This window comes from Zonotrichia leucophrys, chromosome 4 (assembly GCF_028769735.1).
Source record: "Zonotrichia leucophrys gambelii isolate GWCS_2022_RI chromosome 4, RI_Zleu_2.0, whole genome shotgun sequence".
Lineage (NCBI taxonomy): Eukaryota > Metazoa > Chordata > Aves > Passeriformes > Passerellidae > Zonotrichia > Zonotrichia leucophrys.
In genome coordinates this window covers 41,825,328-41,845,676 of record NC_088173.1, presented here as the reverse complement: position 1 = coordinate 41,845,676, position 20,349 = coordinate 41,825,328, and the positions used below count along the sequence as shown (strand labels likewise).

Below are 20,349 nucleotides of genomic sequence, written 5' to 3'. Positions count from 1 at the left end.
ACAGTGCTTTGAAAGCGAACACTGCTTTAAAAATGTTCTATGTGTGCAAATTCATTGCCACGTTAAGATAAGTCACTATATCGTATTGAAAAATCTTTCCAACAAAATACACAGTCTGCCCAGCAGTTCAATCATTTCCATCCAACTGCTGGTCCATATAGTACAAAAAAATCCTGGAAGCCAATTACAAAATCCTTACTGTTAACAGGTGAGCATCTCAAGCTGTATGCTACCCTCAATTCTTACCAGTCCAGTGCTATTTTCAGGCAATTATGGAAGCATGTCCATAGTATCACACAGAAAGGGTAAGAAAAAGGGCAATTCCACACTTAGTGCTTGTTCCTTGCAGAAGACGAGTGGCCTCAACTCCCAATACAGCCAATGACAGATTGCACTCAGCAGCTTGTGCAAGGCTTTCCAATGCATGTTAAGGGCAGAGCCTATTTGAACAAGTCCTTCATATTAGGCATGTAATTGCCTTTTACAACAAAGGAAGAGAAAATAGCATTCTCTATAACAGATTTAGTTACAAAATGAAATGAAAAAACCGTAGTCAGGGTCTGAAATTGCATCTTGAACATTTCCACAATGCCTCATTTAGCTGTGAGATTTTGTTTTCATTATTCCATGGATTGGTGGAGTAATTCTGGATTTAGACCTGTGTATGTTATAAGCAGACCCTGGGTACAGACTATTTATGAGTCAGCTAAAGGATGTTGATATCATGAGGAAGAGCCAGCATTACAGACAGCCAACAATGGATTTTTTTCATTTCTACTCTTCTAATAATAGTGATTTATATTTTTTGTCCCTAAAAGCACAATGACAATACACCTATCATTAAAAAGGATTACTCAAGTTCTCACATTAGACTAGCACATCCAGAAAAGCAGTAGGAAAATGAATTATCTTATTTTTCATTAGAAAAAGCAGATTTCCTTTCAGTCAGCACCACCTCACCCCTGGTTCTGCATGTAAACAGATAAGAGATTAATAAAACCAACCTTTTGTCTTCACACACTAAATGTTTCTCAAAAAGGTGAATTAGTTATAAGGTCAGAAAAGAAAACCATTATCAACCAAAGCAAGACATCTTAACTCACTGGCTGCCTTTGTCAGATGTCAAATAATTTCCCAGAAGGTTTCCTCTACTCTGCAGCTGGGAGAATTGTGACTGCAGCACACAGTCAACACTGTTTTCTCAGCTTTTCCCCCTCTTCCTCACATGGCAGCAGAAACTGGCATTTTGGCATGGAACAACTTTTGCTCCCATCATTTCAAGAGGTCAAAACTAATCCATGTTAAAACAGAAAAACATTCACTACTGCACTTATATTAGAACATGCTAATATGAATTTACAATTTTCAGAATATTAAAAAAAGAGTAAAATGAGGCCTAAATATTTACAGCCACTTTGCTTTGCTATTTTGCCACACTTTTTAAAAGTGCTCAACCAATGGGAATTACATTTTTCTTTGTAGACACATGCAGGTATGTACACAAACTTTTGAGAATGGGGAATGTTTCGCATCACAGTCAGTAAGTAGGTCAAAAAACTTTGAAAAGTTATTTCTCCATAAACAGAGTATTTTTAATATTTCATTATTTTTCTTTTAAAAATCACACTTTTCGATGCATGAGTAGATACATATAGATACATAAACCTATTATAAACATACACTGATATAAATCTCAGAGACAAATGTGATTTCTTTAGAGATCACTTGTTAAAAGAGGAAGAACTCTTTTTTAACAAGCTGCATTCTTTCACATTTTTGAGGGAGCACATGAAATCCTGTGCCTCCAGACTGCAGCCAGACTGGAATTGCTAGGGAGCTGGAAGCAAAGCTGTACCTTAAGGTCATGCTATTCTACAGCTGCATCTGAGAAACGCTTGTATTTTCCTAAGCTAGCCACCACTAAAATCATTATATTGAATATAAATACAATAATGAATCATGATTTTAAAAAGTTAAGATTTTAGCTAAGGGATAGAAATATCCTCTTTTTCTCTTGATCATTTCAATTAAGATGTTTCAATACGCAACATCTGAAAAAGCAGAGTACCTTTTTCTCCACAAGTGGGAGGTTTACACTTACAGTACTGGGTCTTAGAGTAACTGTGTTCAGTAATAACCTGGGGGGGTTTCTTAGAAAAGGAATTGAATTTCCTGCATCTTTTCAGACCTATTAGTGCAAGGACAACACGGCAAATAATGTAACGTGAATTGACACGCATCCACCAGCTGAAAACTTCAAGTTACCAGATCCAAGTATGTAGCTTTAAAGTACAGGTACAGGATGCTGCTAAGACTAAATTCCATCCCCCAGAAGCCTGTGGACACCAGAAGGAATCACATCCACACTGCAGCTTTTTCAGATAAAAAGATATTTTTCCATAGGATTGGGAAAGTCATTACCGTGTACGTGTGACAAATAAGCAGGTCCAGTGATTAGTCAGACTAACAACGACAAGCCTGTCAGTGAACAGGACACACAGTGCCTAACATGCCCTGACAGAAAGGGCCCTTCTCCTCATCATAGGATTGCTGGGAGCCAGAAGGATTCACTCAGTAACAGGAATATCATGCTTAACTCCTTAAACACTTTCCTAGAATCTACTGCTGACCATGGCACGGATAGCTCACAATACTGGGCAGCAGAAATGTTTGGTATGTCTCCAGTTAAATACAAGGTTTTTAACAGCATTAGCAGTAACAGCACTCAACATAACCATCAGTAACAGAAAATTCAAAAACCTCCTCAGAGCATCAGGCAGTACTTGATATGATGCCTGCAGTAAGTACACAGGGTGAGTAAACCTGGTGAGGAACCTCAAGGCACATCAGAAGCAAATGCTTCCTAAAGCCTCCTGCCCAGTAAGGGTGCTGCACACTCCACAGGAAATTGTGGCTAATGATCATTAGAAAATGAATGTTGTGGTCTTGTATAAAATATTCTGAAGATGTGGCACCGAACTTGGTCTGCCCCTTGTAACTGAGTCTGTGCTGGGTTTGAGCTTGTTTGGGGCTTTTTCCAACAGAAAAAAAGTAAATACAATTACAGTGAAGATCAGCTGGTACAAGTGAAGATAAAACATTTGCTGTTGCCAAAATTATTGCGTTAGGACTAATTTTACCACTAAACATGAGTTATTTTCTAACAGCCACTGAGGGAATAGACATTTATTCAAGCTTACTGGAAATTGAAAGATTTAAAATACGGTCATAAAAGCCTGAAGAAGCCTGCAAAGAAGGTGTAAAGTGAGTAATGGAAAATCTATACTGATAAAAGAACACAGTCTTTAGAGATGGGAGAGGTAAATTCTGAGGAACTGGTTATCTAATTTTTAGAACATGGCAATCAGTGACTAGTTAGTAGCAGAGAAAAACCAGTCTTTGTTTACAGGAAAAAAAAATCACGTTAAGGACTTTGTACTCTTTCTCAGATATATGCAAAGGAAACTCAAGCAAACTAGTTTTAGTGTTTCATTAATTAGAAAGGTATTTAGTTCCAGTCAAGCACTAGTAATGAAGAAAACAAAAAAGTGAGGTGTATGTGATAAGTGAAACCAAGCTAACAACTGCTCAAAGCATGCACAGCAAGCAGGGCCAGTAGTTCCACAGCAGTAATAATTAAGGTGCCTGTTCCCTGGAAGTTTGCCAGAGAAGCTAAACTGATCTGACAGTGTCTGAATATTATTCAGACTTAAAACATGTAAAAGATCCTGGGATTCAAACTTTGGTTTAACTTAGAGACTCAATGACCATCCAAAGGCTATCACAACCAGTGATCACAGCAATGAAATTAAAGGTGAAGCGCCCCAAACGCATGTCTGTCTGCAGGGGCAGGACTGGGTCTCCCTGAAGGACAAGAAAGACTTTCTAGCTCAATAATCCCCTTCCCTTCTGTCTCCATTTCAGACTAAAACTGTCAGTCAGGAAAACTACTCAGTCATATAGTGCCTTCAAATGTTGGTCCTAGATAATTTCTTTCCTAGCATGAACTCAGATAGAAAAGATATTATCTTCAGTTTTTTAACACCAGTGGCTCAAGAGACAGGCATTATTTATGCTCATGGTAAGAGACAGAGGCATCCTGAATCCAAAGTCCTTCTCAACATTCTTCCACACACAATCACCACAACCATAATTTATAAACAAACTGGACCAGTCAATTACTTGTGAGTGGCAAGGAGAGAAAGAGGTGGAGTAGTCTGTGTCCTTGGAGGCAATAATTTTAGAAGAGATGACCATTTTGACAGCTCATAGACCACAAAATTTATCAAGTTCTCGGCTGGACATTCCCCGTCTCCCTGCATTTGAAATCACTGTTTTCATGATCACTTTCTACGGACAGGGTAAAATCAGAATTACTTGATATAGGTGACACAAAAAAAGAGCTGCAACATATAGTAACTGTAAGCCTTGAAGTTGCACATCTCTGATTAGCACAAGGACAAAAAGCACATTTTAGATCACTTTCTTACACATCATAAGCTCAGATCAGCATCAAATCAGTGCACAATACCTTGCAGCTTTAATTAGTACTGCATCTAATTCTAGATATTCTGGTAAAGTGTTAAAGTACAAGCTTTTAAATATTGCAATCTCCTAAACCTCTGAAGTAAAGTCAGTAAAACTGACTGACCAATTTCACTAGTTTAGCTGTTTCAAAAAGAAAAATACCAGAACTCACATCTTCAAATCCTCAGAGACTAGCAAATACATTCAAAACTCCCATTCTCCTCCTTTGAAAAGGTACAATATTTTTAGTTCACATCATTTTGCATTAAGAACTTCTCTAATCTTTGCAACACGCAGCACATGAATCAGTCTTCAAAAGGAATGCTGCAAAATTAATCCATAATTTTGTCTTCACAAAGTATATTCTTTTTAAGCAAAGAGATATTGCTAATTTCTTATACTGTCTCTTTATTAGGTCATCAAAAATAAATAACACATGATGCTTCCTCATTAGAAGTCTCCATTCTATCCCTGATCCCTGCACATTGAAACAAAGCACTAGGTTTTTCTGCCTTGGACTGAGGAAATAAGAGTACAAGGCAGAGTCAGCAAAAACAATTAATACATGGCAGGAGTTTCAAATATACAGATATAAGGATATTTATAGGAAAAAAATTCAAAAATCTGTATTTAAATCTATATTTAAGTTTTACCTTGAAAATCATTTACAGCTGATCAGCAGGGAAGAAAACTCTTGGCTGATGTACTTTCAGGGACTGCATTCCAAAGAAGGTTTCAGAGATCTGCAAAGGCAACCTTAACATAAAGGGGGAAAACAGTAGAAAAATTTATCTTACAAGATAATCTTCTCTTTAGGTTAGGGTTTTTCTTTTTTCCTCACTGAAGAAAGACAGGCCAGACCTATATACCAAGTGTCACTAAGTACTAGGCTATCTACAGAATATACCTATTGGCATTACAAAGTTATTCATGCCTTTCTACATAAAGATGCTTATCAGCTGGCTGAACACATTCAAGCTGACTATACCTAAGGAAAAATTCAGTTTCTTTCTGCTGCTCAGTCTCCTCACTTTGTCTCCTGGCTCTCTTATTTTCTTCCAGCAAGGTCAAAGCTAGGGCTGATCAAATGATCTTTGTAGCTTTCTCTGATACTTTGGTAGGCTGAAAGTACCACAGTGTCATGGTTTGACCAGGAAGGAGTGGGAATTCTGGGAAGCTGTGGTCAAACCAATGAAGGTTTTGGGTTTCATACTGACACCTGGTGTAGCCAGTGGGGTTTGGACACACCTCCGAGAATACACAGGGGTTAAAAGCAAGGCACTGCCCTGGCACTTCCTCTTTTGGACATCGTCGGGCGAAGAGGTCAGATCTCTTCCCCCGCCCGGCCCGCTGCTGCTGGGCGGGGGAGGGGCCGCCATGCGGTAGGCCTGGGGCCTGGACAGAGGTGGGGGTTGAGGGGGCTTTCAAGGATGGAAGGGTGGCGGAGCCCCAAGAGACATCGAGCAGCCAGCCCCCCCCCCCCCCCCCCCCCCCGGAGAGAGAGAGAGAGAGAGCCGGCGGCACCGAATGTGATGGCAGCCAGCCAGGAGGAGAAGGGGGGAGGGAGAGCGGCCGGCCGCAGCAGCAGCACGTGTGGGAGTATCATCTCGTCCCAGGACAGACAGAGACTGAAAACTTTTAACCCTTTCTTGCATGACTGGGGCCTTGCAAAAATGCTAATCCTCCTCGAAGCTGAATAAGAAGGGAGATGAGAGATGAGATGAGATAAGGACTTTGGCCCGGAGATTGTGGAGATGATTGGATGGGGAGAGATGATTTGGAGTGGCCTTTTGGCTGGACTTTTTCTTGTAGCCATGGACTCAGTTGTTCCTGTGACACAGACTGCATTTAGGGGAGGCAGTGCCTCAAAACCAGGAGGGTTCATTCGTGAGGACCCCCCGGCCCCAGGGGGTTGGAAAAATATGGGGGGGACAGTTGTCCCAAAAGCAGAGACTGTGCCTTTTTGGAGTGAGACAAGGCATCCTTGAAAGACCACCCTAAAAGCAGCTCTAGCCATGTCTCGGTGGTGAGAGCACTGGGCATGGAAGGAACATGTCACAAGCGGCAAAAGGACTTTTTTTTTCCCCCCGGGCGGTGCCGAAGTGACAAGGAAGCATCCGAGGTTTCAGTGTGTTTCCAGAAGCCTATGGAACAAGAAGGACTCCTTTCCTCTTCATGAACTGCAGTTTGAGTATACTAAAGTGTCGTGCCGGGTTGGGCAGTTGGTGTTTTTGAGAGAATGTATTGGATTGGGAAAGTCAGGGAGTGGGGAGGAGGAAAAGTGGTTTTTGTAAGGTTTTCAATTTTTTTCTTTTCCTTATAGTCTTTCCCTATTTTTCCTGTAGTTTTAGGTAATAAAGTGTTCTTTATGTTTAAGTTGGAGCCTGTTTTGCTTATTCCTGGTCACATCTCACAGCAGACACCAGGGTGAGGCATTTTCATGGGGGGCACTGGCTCTGTGCCAGGCTCAAACCATGACACACAGCAATCTATTTGAACAGATTATCACCCTTAACTACTTCAAATGTTTTTCCTACAACTTATCAGCCATTGCACCTTTCAAAAACAATTAGAATAAAAAAATTACAGGCCTGCAATATTCAACAAGTTAATAAGTCATGTCATTTCCTAGGACACCCTTTACTGAGCATTGAAAACAATTTTGATTTGTTTGTATAGAAGAAAGGTAACAGAAACATTAAGTAGTTATCCATTTTCACAATAGTACTAGTGTTATTTCAGTTTTATTTTATGCTGAATCACACACACCATTTTGTAATAACTTTATCCTCTGTCAGTTTTCAGTTCAGTCACCCTTACCTCACCATGCCCAGAAAAACACCACAGGAGCTCCAGTTGACACGGCAATCCCTGACCAGAACCAGAGTTCTTCCAAGGGATGCATGACATAAAAATGGCATTATTGAGCACCCCATAAACTAACCAACACCCTCATCCACTATCACTGCTATTTGCAAGTCCCTTTTTAAAGTCTTAACCCAAACACGACCTCAAAAGCAAAGTATCTCCTGAGAATAAAGGCACTTAGAGGTGAGATACTCTATTTAGAGACAGATAATGAAAAATTAAATGCTGGCTTGCCCTGAAGGTGCTCCCTTCAGCTGAACAAAATAGCAACCAAGCAGAACAGTTCTGTCTTCCCTTTAGCTGACAGATTTCCCAGTCAAGAAAATTCCTAAATGATTCATGTAGTTTCCCAGTATTCATTCCCAGATCACATTCAGACATGATCTTCCTGGGGAAAGGGGAGGGGGTGGGAAATCTTGCCTTTTGTTTCCTCTAAAAAGAATAACACAAATAAGCACTTTAGAGCACTTTCATTCCAGGAATGAAAATGCATCAATCTGTACGCTGCCCTTTCAAACAAAACAAAACAAAAATCCCAAGTAAATGAGTGGCACAGTTCAATTCACATGGAGCTCCTACACACAAGTCAGCAGTAAAACCAGACTAGGGAGGTGGTTTGTTGGGAACACCAACCCCTTAAAGAAAGGAATGAAGGTAGGACACAGTAACCAGTTCCAAAACATATTGCACTTTATTTCCCCATTCTACAAGATACAGTATCTGAGTGTAATAACTGGAACTTTTGCCTCTAGAAAATTTATTTCCTCTCTCCTCCAATATCTTTAAACATGCAAAAGCTAGAAGCAAACTTCAAACACAAAATTGCTGGAGCATCAGTTTCAGTGGTCACTTCTGCTATAACAGACAAATCACTGTAGTAAGACTACAGCTTTTACTCTCTAAGATACAGGATTTTATCTGAAGCTTGCAGTCCCCAACACCTCTGAATTTCTCAACCATTTTGGTTTGCATCCTAGAATGAAAAAATATCATCAGTCCTAACACACACACACATATATATATATATACACCACATTGCTGAGAAAACACGGTTTCTCTCTACTTTCCCCTTTTCCTAAACTTGTATCTGAGGAATAACCAAACTATACATATTGAAAAATTTTAACAGTGTATTTGAGAGATTTGGGGTTCATTTCTCGAACAAATAAATCTAGGAAACGGTGACTCAGTACTTTCAATCTAAGAAAGAACGATAAAGCATTTTGCCTGTGTCTCAATAATAATGATTCAATTCTATGTGCAACAGAAGTCTCAGTTACAAAGAAATTATTATTTAATCTGGGGAAGGGAATAGATGCAAAATAGATACAGGAAAAATAGCAACAAAGCTCATTAATCATGAAGACTACTAAGAATGTTTCTGCTTTATGCGGCAGCAATTACAGGTCATTCATTGACCATTTGCTTTAAATTGAACAATAGATCCTCAATTAGAAGATAAGAAGAGAATTTATGTATTTTAAAGGATAAATAAGATGCACTAATCACAGTAACAAACTTCACAATCTTTTTACTCTAAGTTACTGCTATGTCTCTAAATTCATCCAAAGTTAAAAACACTTTAGAAGAAACTAAGAGGTGATACTTTTGAACCACAACTTGAACCTCTAGTCAAAGGATGATTCAGAAGATCATCAGACTCTCCCCCAAATACCTGTTTCAATTAAGACTAGGACAGCTCAAATTGCACATGTGCACATACTGAAGCTCTCCTCCATGGCTCATTCCAGAGTGACCTATGTGTCTGCTGGTTGTGTGGCTGCAGAACTTGGTGCCAGTACAGCCTGTAAGCAACACAGACACCTTCTGCTGGGAGTCAAAACCCACTAACACCTTTCCATGTAGACAGGCATCTTGCGAAGTGTAACACTTCACTCAATATACCTAAATTTCCTGTCCATGTTTACCCATTACTACACTACCTGTTTTTACTAATATAGAGCTTTTCACTATATAGAAACAGTGATGAAGTACAAATAATCCTGAAAAATAAGTTATATCTTATTAAGTTATTAATTAGGCAATAGAGCCAAATACTTAGCTGGATTTCTGCATACAGTTATCTACTCTGTATTGCACCCTGCTCTCTTCAATTAAACGGGTCACAGGCAAATGTTTTTATAAATATTTTATTCTAAACCTGAGTAGCCTAAGAAGTTAAAACCGATAAATAGCCCAGCTACATAAAACCTGCTAAAAGTACATGTTTTGCAGATTAAACTGCCATGCAAAGAAAAACAGTGCACAACAACAACTTAAATATAAGGCTATCACAGTTATTTACTATAAACAAAATCCAAGAGTTCGTTTCATAAGATATTCATTCTCCTCAGGTACAGACTTATTTGGGTAAAAAGGCCATGACTGCAGTGGTAGGATGCAATTATACAGGTATGTCTGTATAATGTGGTATGATGTAAAACAGGTATGTCTGAATTAAATGAATGGCTTTATATAAAACGTGAAACATAACTGATTTTTACTAGAGGCTGTCCAGGACTGAATGTTTCTGTGATGCCAACTGAAGGTGCACAGTAGTGCAAGCCAAATCCCCTGACAGAGAAACGGAGCTCGCCTCAGGATGTGAATGGTTGGCAACAACCTCTTTTTCATGCATAGTAAAATTGTATTTGATTGCCTAGCCCAGAAGAGCTGTTCAACATCTAGCTGAGGGATTATCACCTACATTCCAATCAGACCTACATGCTTTGAAGGACGCTCAGCTTCTAAAAGACCCTCTGGGCAAGAATTAACAGGGAAACTAGCCTGAAGTAGAGAATCAGAGCTTAGAAGGGGACCAACAAACCCAATGCACCTAAAGATCTGACTCTAAGAAGGCTAAAAAGAAGAATACCTCTCAAAACTTCAGTTTGCAAAGCTCTGCAGTGGTGGTTACAAACAGGCTGTTCCTTGGTCATACTTGTGCCCTTTGCTTTCTTTCCTGTCATCCCAGCACAGGCTTAAAGCAGAGCACCTAGAGTCTGGCCAGAGCTTGGAGCAAGCTTCTCTCACCAGCCTGGGTATCAGTGTGTCTCTGATGTGTTTGCAGTAGGCAAAAATAGAGCAGTAAGACCTCACAGCCCATGGAGAGGTGCTTCACACAGTACAGTCAGAGGAGCATGCCCTCCAAGTAAAAATAGTGGCTGGACTGAACTCCATCCCAGTCAGCACTAGAACAATTATCAATGTCACTAATGACATAGAGCCAGATACTGAAGAAGAACATACCCCATACAGACAGAATGAATATAAGAAGTACAATAAATTCAGCAGAAAAATAAATTTGACTAATACCATAATTCCATTACAATGCCATTGCATTGCTGCAGACATGCGGTTATTTTGATCTTAACTACATTTGCATACATTAAAAGATGTGAATCTCTTAAGATCTAAATCTTTCAGAATAAATGCTTTCTTTCGTATTGAATAATCAGGAATATTACCTAACTTATGAGATGAAAGTGTTTCTCAAGAAAGCATTTTCTAAAGAAATGCAGCTCCGGGACATACTTCTCAAGAGTTAACTTTAAGACTGCAGACTTTGTGCAAAGAGCCACTAGAGAGGCAATTGAAATAGGACACCACAAAAAAAAGGAAAGTTGGGGGACAGACTTTTTTCCCCTCCTGTTCTTTAATTTTCAGATGTTAGCCTAAACAATTTTATTCATCTTACTTCAAGGCAGAAAAGCAATTTGTGCAGGAGTTTATACAAACAAGTTTAGGAAACTTAAATTCTCCTGGTAAAGTAGCTTCTGCATTCTTCTGAGAACATCTTTAAATTTTCAAACTGCAAGCACACACATGTGCCCACAAACAGTATTTTATAAAAGCATTCCACTCATTTTATCGACTGCAGGTTGTTGTGGCTACCCACCCCCTCCTCAATTCACCATGGCATATTAGCACCTTGCAAGGGTGACAAAAAACCTTCAAAAATTATTCAAAAACTGATTTCTTGATTGCCTTAAGGCAGTTGGGCAATTAGGAATATGTTAGTTGGAAGATACAACCAGAGAAACTTAGCTTTGTGCTATTTCTTAAACTTACCTGTCTCCTTCCTTTCCCAGCACTTATAAGACAAAATTTTAAATAAACTGTTAAAATAAAATTTTCAAATAAATAAATAAATCAAAGGAAGAGTGACATTTTGCTTGAAATGCCACTATGTTGGCACTTTCTTTGATCATTCACAGTAAATATGGACAAAGTTTTAACTTCTGCCCAACATTTATCTTTTGTTTTAAAAAAATTTTCCCCATCTCCCAGCAGTAACACAGACACACACAACTTCTTTATTTAGCTGCTTTTTGTTTATTTTCTTCCTCAAATCCAGCTTTACTGTATTAGTCTATGGAGGTATCATCTGATTTCTCCTTCCCTACCAAAATAAGAAGATTCCATCTTTATTTTGCTCTAGAAAAGGAGTCTAACATTCATTTAAGAACCACTATGTATGGAGATGCATAGACAACTCCCTTGCCATTAGCACAAGTGTCAAGACCAGTCACGTCAGATTCTTTCTGCATGTGGATGGAAGAGGTGTGAAGTCTAAAAGGGTAGCAGGTGAAGCAGGGGAATTGTCATCTTGTTTTTATGTGCTGCTGCTTTTGAAGTGTGTGGGAATGAAAGACTGTTCCCATGATTACCTTTCAAGCACAAAAAAATTACCAAGGGTCAAAACCAGTCAGCTACAGCAGCGTCAGTTTTAAAGACATTAAGTCCTTTAAACTTCACATTCTCTACTTTCTCTTGACGTGGAAAGGAAAGGTTTAGGGCAGCTTATTTTGTGTGTGATGCCCTAAACCTAACATTTCAACTTAATTGGATATAATTCTCAGAAGAAACTGTTAACAGAAAGTTACTCCTTGTAAAGCCTGAACTATCTCAGCAAAGAAGGAGACAAATTGACTCCAAGCAAATTGAACCCAGAAATCACATCCTGGGAACAGGATTAGTCCAACCACACTAAAAAACAGAAAGAGCCCTCTGAGTTTTAAGACCTATGACAACATGCAACATCAAAATCTAATACTTTCCACAACATATTATTTAGCTCAAGCCCAAAAGCATCTAGATATCTTTGTCTCTATATTCCCAGAGGAATGTCATTCTGGTTTAACATCAAGAATCTTCTTTCATTTTCAAAGTAAATGTCTTAATGTCCAAATTAACCACATTATTGTACTAACACTGACCTTTATCTTACATGTATATTCTCTTTTTTTCCATTACTGGAAGTGATAAAGGAAGCCAAGGTTTGGGGTTGTTTTCATTCCTTAATTCATCCCCTGCAGGAAATGTTTTCCAGTTCTCATAATCCTTCCCTGAACCCATCTCTCAAGAAAACATATAAGACCAAACCCATATAAATCCTCAAGATATACAAGTCTGAGTTGAAACTACATTACTCAAAACCAGTCTCACCTGGTTTTGGTCCCATGATTTATTTTCAAATTTCAAAAACTGTCATGCATTTAAACCACACTATCGTAGCCCAACATACCTTTATCAGCAGCACTTGTTTTCCAATGGATATTCACAAAGATGGTTTCTCTTGTGATGTGCCCAGTAATTTTGATCTTTACTCCATTACAATTCCCTATTTCAAGATTCAGCACTGCAGAACTCCACCACTGCCCCAGCAGACTTAGCACCTTTCATTGAACTGACATCAGTCCAAGTGGTTTCTGCTTCACTAGCATTTCCTCTAAGTCCTTACAGCAACACTAATAGCATTATAACATTATGCACTATAATGCCACTCAATAATGTCTATTTCTACTTTTCCATTGTATCCTTCAATATTCATGTTCTGCTATGCTATTACCTTATGGCTTCAATATTCAGTCTAATATTTTGCAATTCAAATTATTCCTTTTTACACCCCAAGCTCTTGGTATTTGCACAAAACTGTTCCAGCTTTCCTTGCACTTCAGCTAATACACAGTCTTAACTGCACTGAAAGCTGGTATAGCCATAACTGGTAGTTACATACCTGACTACTATTCTCAGAAATATTTACTGCACTTCACTTCTATTCTAATAACTGTCTGTTGTTCTGTACAGTTACATCACTTTATCTGCTATGGTATCCTTGGGTTTCTATCTCTTTTCATGCACACTTTAAAGAAAAAAAAAATAGGCACTATGCAAATCTATCACATGCCTCAATTTCAAGTTCTTCTTCAGAAACAACATAAATTCTCAATGCCAGTAAGCCATTTCTCTGGAGAATGCAGTTTGATCTCATCTTTTCAAAGACTCATCTTTCACTAAACGCATTTTAAATGGTCAAAATTGTCAAATCCTCTCTGTAGGAAAAGGTCTCAAGTGACACATCTCTGTTATCCCATTACATCTTTGTTCCGAGGCCTGGGAGAGCTGTGCTCAATGCCAAGTAAGCCTGCACATGTGCCATGCAGCTTTTCCAACCCCACTGCACTCTTCCAAAAGAAACCTTCAGCATCTCTGCTGTCTGCAGAGTCACAAACATCCTACCCTCCACTAGCCAGATTCCTCTTCCGCATTTTTGTTTTGCACCCCAGGATTATTGAATAGATGGGTTATATTGATTTGCCAGCGGAGTTACCACTTTGTCCAGTTCATCTGCAGACTTGGAGTTTTGCATATGCCTACCTCTACATTTACACACCTTTATCTACATACATACCACTATGCCAAAGTCTTATGTGGCCTCAAGCCTGCAAGCTTTTGGTCTCTCCATGACAAAACAATAAAACAAACAGAAGAGGCTAGCAGTCTTGGAAAAGAGGTTCATTGCCACTTAACATTTCTTTCACCTTCCCCCACTCCCAAAGTAAAATGGGGTATGACTGTCACCAGGATGGGTTACATGAAGCTTCTGGTGACTCATTTTCTAACCGTGAGGAACAGGGGTGGGGAATCTCACAGGAAAACATAGGAGTGATTTCTGAATATTCTCTCTTTTTAAAAGTTAGCAGTCACACTCCTCTAGATACCAAAATTCAAGTATCCAACTAGAAATTTAAGGCAGTAAACATTCAAAGCCACAGAATAGGATGAGACACTTGTTCTCACAGCAAAGCAATGAAGTCTCAGCTGACAAAACTTAAGGGTAGTACCATAGTAAGAAAGCTCTGAATCTCAAATGGTGGCTCGTCACTTTTCTTAAGCAACAATAAAGAAAATAATGACAAACCATGAAAGCAGTAGCTACAAATCAGTATTTCCATCCTCCTCAATTGTAAAATGAAGTCAGAAGTAATTTAGAATAAGAAACAATAGGTAGCACTATCTCTCTCACTAGGAGATACTGACAGAGAAACAAGCTCTGCTTTCTGAAAGAGAATGTGAAATATTAAAAAAACCACATGCAGAATACAAGCAGCAAAGACAAAGTTTCAGTTTCTCATGTCACAGAGCAGAAAAGGTTGATATAGCAAATCTATTCTGGATCCTTAAGAAAGGTTTCTGAATAGTTCAGGTAACACTGAAATTCCTTTGTGATTAAACTATTTACAACAGGCTAGACTTAGAGTTCAGAAAGTTATGATGGAACGCTAATTCTATTTGGCATAAGTATGAAATCATGTCTTTCCTTCTATAAGGACAACAAATCTTTTTAGTACATATTTTCTGAAGATATTTGGTCTTCAAGTTTTCACTGTTAAGCACTAATGCTATTCACACATACTTAAGTAACTGCAAATATTTTGACTCATTTTACATGCTCTCTCAATCTTCCTAACACAGCTTGTAATAACATTGTGTAACTCCTCAAGAAACGCAGCATCTTTCTCTTTTCCATTGAGCACCTTATCCTATTTCATTGTGGAAAAGAGATGGAGCAGGAGCTGGTATACTTTGCTTCTTTCTACTAATACATCCTGCTCAAAAATGGGGGGAGGGCAAGCAAAGTAGCAGTTGCATACAACCATAAAGTTTCTTTTATCAGCACTAGACTTCTTCTACAGAGAAGATGCAAACAGGAAAGCTATCAAAACACTACATGAATTCAAAACCAAATGTATTTTTGTGCAGAATCCAAAGTCTATGGACACAATTACTTTAGCAGACAATTACTTTACACCAGACTAAGCTTCATATTTTCACCAGAAAGCTTAATATACACAGATACCTTTCTTAAAAAGCTTTAACTGAGCTACTGCAAACACTGAACATGTTCTCTCAGTTCAGACCCAATCACAGAAGCTTAAGACCCTAACCCCAAAGTTACAAGTGTATCTTTTGAAGTACTAAAAATGCCAATGTTGATTATCTCCATCTACACCATAGCATCTAAGAGCCATCCATTGATTCACAGAACACAACTTCACTAATTTTACAGTAGAGAACCAGCAAGGCCAGACATGCTCATATCTGAAATGCAACCATCCCCATTTCTCTCATGAGCAGTACAGAAAGGCAGTAAGTGCTACAAACACAAGAGGGAACACAGCTTCTACCACATCTCCTAAAGGTGCACAACACTTCTTCTGGCAAGGCATTTAGTAGCCATCAAGTGAGTCTATCAAGGCAGTCTGGCCTCCTTGGAAGCATTAGCCCAACCCTATTTCTTGTCCACTCGACCTCCCTTTTGTAGCAGCTCATTGTCAACGAGTGTCCTTTTTCAGACTTGTGCTGCCCAGAAAAAGGTACCCCAACTCTTTGTCCATAGAGCCCATAACTCTTTGTTTCTATTGTCTCATATTGTCCAAATCATTATCACTCTAATTGTATTACTATTTTTATAACCATTTTACTACTATTAAACATTTAAAAATTTAAAAACAAGTGATTGGCATTTTTCACAGTCAAGAATTACTTCTAAAGGAAAAAAAACAATTACAACCCAACTACCTTACCTGAGCTTAGGCTATCAGGTCATTGTCTTCAAAACACTCATGCTCATTGCTTCTGATTTTATCCCCTCTTCCCTGGAATTTTCAATTTTCTACAGATTTTACTCTCTCCCTCTCCAACAGATAGCGTTGAATTTAGCAGTAACAGTCTAAAACTGCTGTACTTCTGGTTGCCACTCCTCCTTCCTTGGGGAAGGCACCACCCCCATGGCAAGAGGACAAAGAAAACAATGTGCTAACTCTCAACATCTGCTGTTCAACACCAAGCAGAACACCTGGCTGGGACCAGTAACAGCCAGAATATCATTTGTTTCTGCTGCCCAGCACTAACACCACAACAACCCAGTCAGGGAGAGTAACTTCCCCAGCAACTTCGGCAACACACAGCAAATCTCGTCATCTGCCTTCCACTCCTGCTTTCCATCCTGCTGCACAAAGCCAGGGGACAGGGATCTCAGGATGCTCAGTAATATAACTTGTATTTAATGTCGGTGTGTTCCCTTTAAAGACAGATGAATCATAATCCCTGTAGGTTATAGTTTTCCATACTTGAAAGACTGCTCCTGATGGGATTAGTTCTTGCAATAGCATAGCTGATCACCATCATTAAACAAATACAAAACTCATAATCAAGTAGATGAATGCATGCAAATAAACAATTTCCTACAATCTGAAGGGATCGGTGCTATGTCTAGAGAGTGGCAGAGTCTTCTTTCTTAACCTAATATTTAAGCATTCAAAACCAAATTTCTCCAGCCTCCTGGAGTACTGATTATCTAAGTCCAACTGCTTCAGTATCTGTGTTGATTTTTTCTCTAGCCATGTTTACTTTATGGGAACACCTAATCTGCCCCACTGAGCATAACTACAGACTAGACACAGCTTACTATAGATTGGTGTCATCTTGTTAGCAAAACAATAAATCATTCCTCAGAGAGTTTTTTACAAGGAGGCTCTGTATTCCTAAAATAAATAAATAAAATAAAACAGGCCTGGAAATCACAGACAGATGGATGTTAGTGCTGGGATCCTGCAAACGCGTTTCTTTTCAATGACTGCTCACTCCATCAAACACTGCACAGTTTCACCTTTGCTTCTCTTACACTCTAATTCTCTGCCACAAACATTCTGGTTAACCAGGAAAAGAAAGAAAACACCCAAATCCTATCTGAGTCTTCGCGTTGAATCAGCCAATGCATGCTATATGTGCAGAGTAAACATTTCAGACATATCAGAAAGGGCAATGATTTACTTAATGAATTGTGAAACAGGGAGCTCTCCTTAGTCACAAGATTTTCATCTCAAAGGGACAAAATTATGGCCTTGCATGTTGAGCCTTGGAAGGCTCAGACTCTTGGACACAGATTATAGGCCTGACAGCTTGCTCATTTTCCTAAGGAGCTGTGTGGTGGTTTTAAACTTGCAAAGACATTGTTGTGTCTGAATACCCATGCCTCCCAGAAGGAAAGCAATTCTCCATTCCTAGGATGAAAATGGCACTCTAATTGGTATATTCTCTCACTTCGATGAGGAAAGCCATTTCTGTACAGGTTGTCCTAACTGGAATGATATGAAGAATGGAGCAGATAACTAACACTTCTGTGGTAAAGAGACAGCCAGCACCAGCAATTCATTTTTCTGCTCCTTACACTCCACTGCTACTACTAACAAAAGTCAAGCTGAACTGAATAGATGAAGGAGCAGAAAGCAACAACTGATCAACTTCATGAAATTTCCTTCAGAAAAAAACCCCTCATATAGATGTATAATTGATAGAGGACACAAAAAACCAATGTGCAGAATCCGCCAAATTTAATTTTAAAATATCATCTTGAAGAAAAAGTGGATGCTTAATTCTGAGAACATTTTCTAGCTGAATTAGCATTTTGAATAGAGTATTAATGTTGAAATGAGTGACAATTTCACATACATTTGAAAAAGATATTTAAAACTACAATGGTGAGTTAAGTACTTTGTCCACTGCTGGAGCAAAATCTGAGGAGTGTATTGGGTAGTGTATTATTTATTCTCAGAAGTAAGGAGATCAAAAACACACAACACAAGCAGCCCAAGAGTTTTCTGGAAGCTCATCACTGTGCCATGACAGAAAAGGCTTCTGGGTACCCACAGCTCCTCACATAGCAGGCATCACTCAAGATGATTTTAGAAAATGCTTTTGCTCATTTGTTTTGCTTTCATTCATAAGTCTTCAGGTTAAGTGAAAGGCTGAGTACAGACTCAAGCATTACTTAAATATATGTAAAAATTTTGAAATGCCACCATACCAAAATACTTCCATCAAATCCCTCATCCATAGGAAAGGAAATAGAAGGAGGCCTAGCTTGAGGTGAAATTTCACAGTAATTAATTGCATACAGCTCCCACTGACAGCTGCATTCTCTGTCATTTTATTACATTTCCATGGATGCTGAGAAAACAATATATTTGTCTTTAAATTTGCAATTTGCAAATTGTGATTTGCATTTTGAACTAAAGGAAGAAAGCAAAATAAAAGTGATTCATGAAATACAACAGTAAGTTCTGGCCCCTAGATCATTAGATCATTGGCTAGAAATGTGTTAGACTGAAAAGTTACAGACACATGGAAAGGAGAGACTGGATTTTTTTTTTTTTTTTTTGCTATTACTTGCACAAGATTTTTGATAGCCGTGCAACTAATTTGTAGGCTACCTAAAATAAATTGCATAGAACTTGTTAACAGAAAAGCCTCAAAAACTGAGGAAGAAATCCATATAGACAGCAAAACGAACCAAGAGACTGTCACTTCACCTCCAGTGGCAACCCTTCTAATCCTTATAAAATATTCTCATCCTAATCCCTCACACCTACCTCCCACTTCAATTACACCTCGTTGTCATTACAGGAACTACCTAGTTTTCTTCCCACAAAACTAATTTCCACCATTTCAAACATCAGCGTTCTCTAGCAAAACCACTCTGTTCCCAAATCTTTCCCAGTTTCTCAGCATCTTAGAATGCTTGAGGCAGACATTCCCTAAAATGCTCTTAAACAGTTTAATCTATCCCACTATTAAAAAACAAACAAACCCAAAGAAACCCAAACACTAACAATCTTATTTCAGCCAGAAATGCCTTGTTTTTAGTTGTAAAGAAAGTAATTAAACCTCCTGCACTCAGTATGAAGAATAACACTGCATTTTAGATTCAGGCAGAGAACTACCACTGCAAGAATGAAGAGGAAGAAATATTTCGGTATGTGTCAACACATAGTCCTAACCAGATCATTAAGTAATTCTTAATAATAGGGTAGTACAACTAAGCTGAAGAAAGGGAAACTGGGCTGGTGAGGAGTTACCAGCACACAAAAGTGCCTCTGCAGATGCACAGGGGAACCAGAAGAAATCTTGCCAAAAATTTTTAAAGGAAGAACTCAAATTCAAACCATAACTCAAAGCAAGACTTTTAATAAAATCAGCAATATGGTCTGGTTTTAATAATAATGCAGATTTAATACTTTTCAGCATTAACCATAACTGAGGTTAATTTCTTGATCTGATCTGAACCTTCTGTTCCAGTGAAGTCACCAGCTCTGAGCAGTGAGCTGCCCTGCAGTGAAATTCAAAGCACACACCCAAGGAGACAGCGCTTCCACTACATCCCACTCCAATGAATGAAAAATAGAGCTGCAAAACACAAGGTTCCAGCTCAGAGCAGCACAGAAGTGAGACCTGTGCCAATGCAGAGGTTAACATAGTGCTGACACAGATGACAACTTTCAAGCTCTGTTTTTCCAGATTAAGGTAATTTCAAGAACCACAAATATGAATGCTAATCTAAATTCCTTCCAACTCAGTGTTTATTTAGTTCCAATGTAATCTAACTTCTGGTAGTTACATACAAAAGAAGATTTCATGCCTTATCCTTTAAGAAGAGTGATTAAGAAGCACCAAAATTCAAAAGAAATGATGAGAGATATCTTACCTATTTCATCTGCAAAAATGACTGTAAGCTATTTCTTATGACATCAAATTAAATATTAATATTGCTTAATGTTACTCTTAATATTAAGAATCCTTGAGTGTTAAATATTAAATCCACAACTAAAA

At 38.7% G+C, this 20,349-nt stretch overlaps 1 protein-coding gene across 10 annotated transcripts in view; it reads right to left on the bottom strand.

Annotated features, from left to right (window-relative positions):
- The window catches only part of INPP4B (inositol polyphosphate-4-phosphatase type II B), a 263,711-nt gene that overhangs the window by 230,961 nt on the left and 12,401 nt on the right, over positions 1-20,349 (bottom strand). For 3 of the 10 annotated variants that reach the window (XM_064711308.1, XM_064711307.1, XM_064711306.1), the window contains exon 2: positions 5,181-5,283. The exons of the other annotated variants lie outside the window; for them this stretch is intronic. The gene's annotated coding sequence lies outside the window, so the exon portion shown is untranslated. The remainder of the gene's footprint in view (positions 1-5,180; positions 5,284-20,349) is intronic. 10 annotated transcript variants of the gene reach the window in all.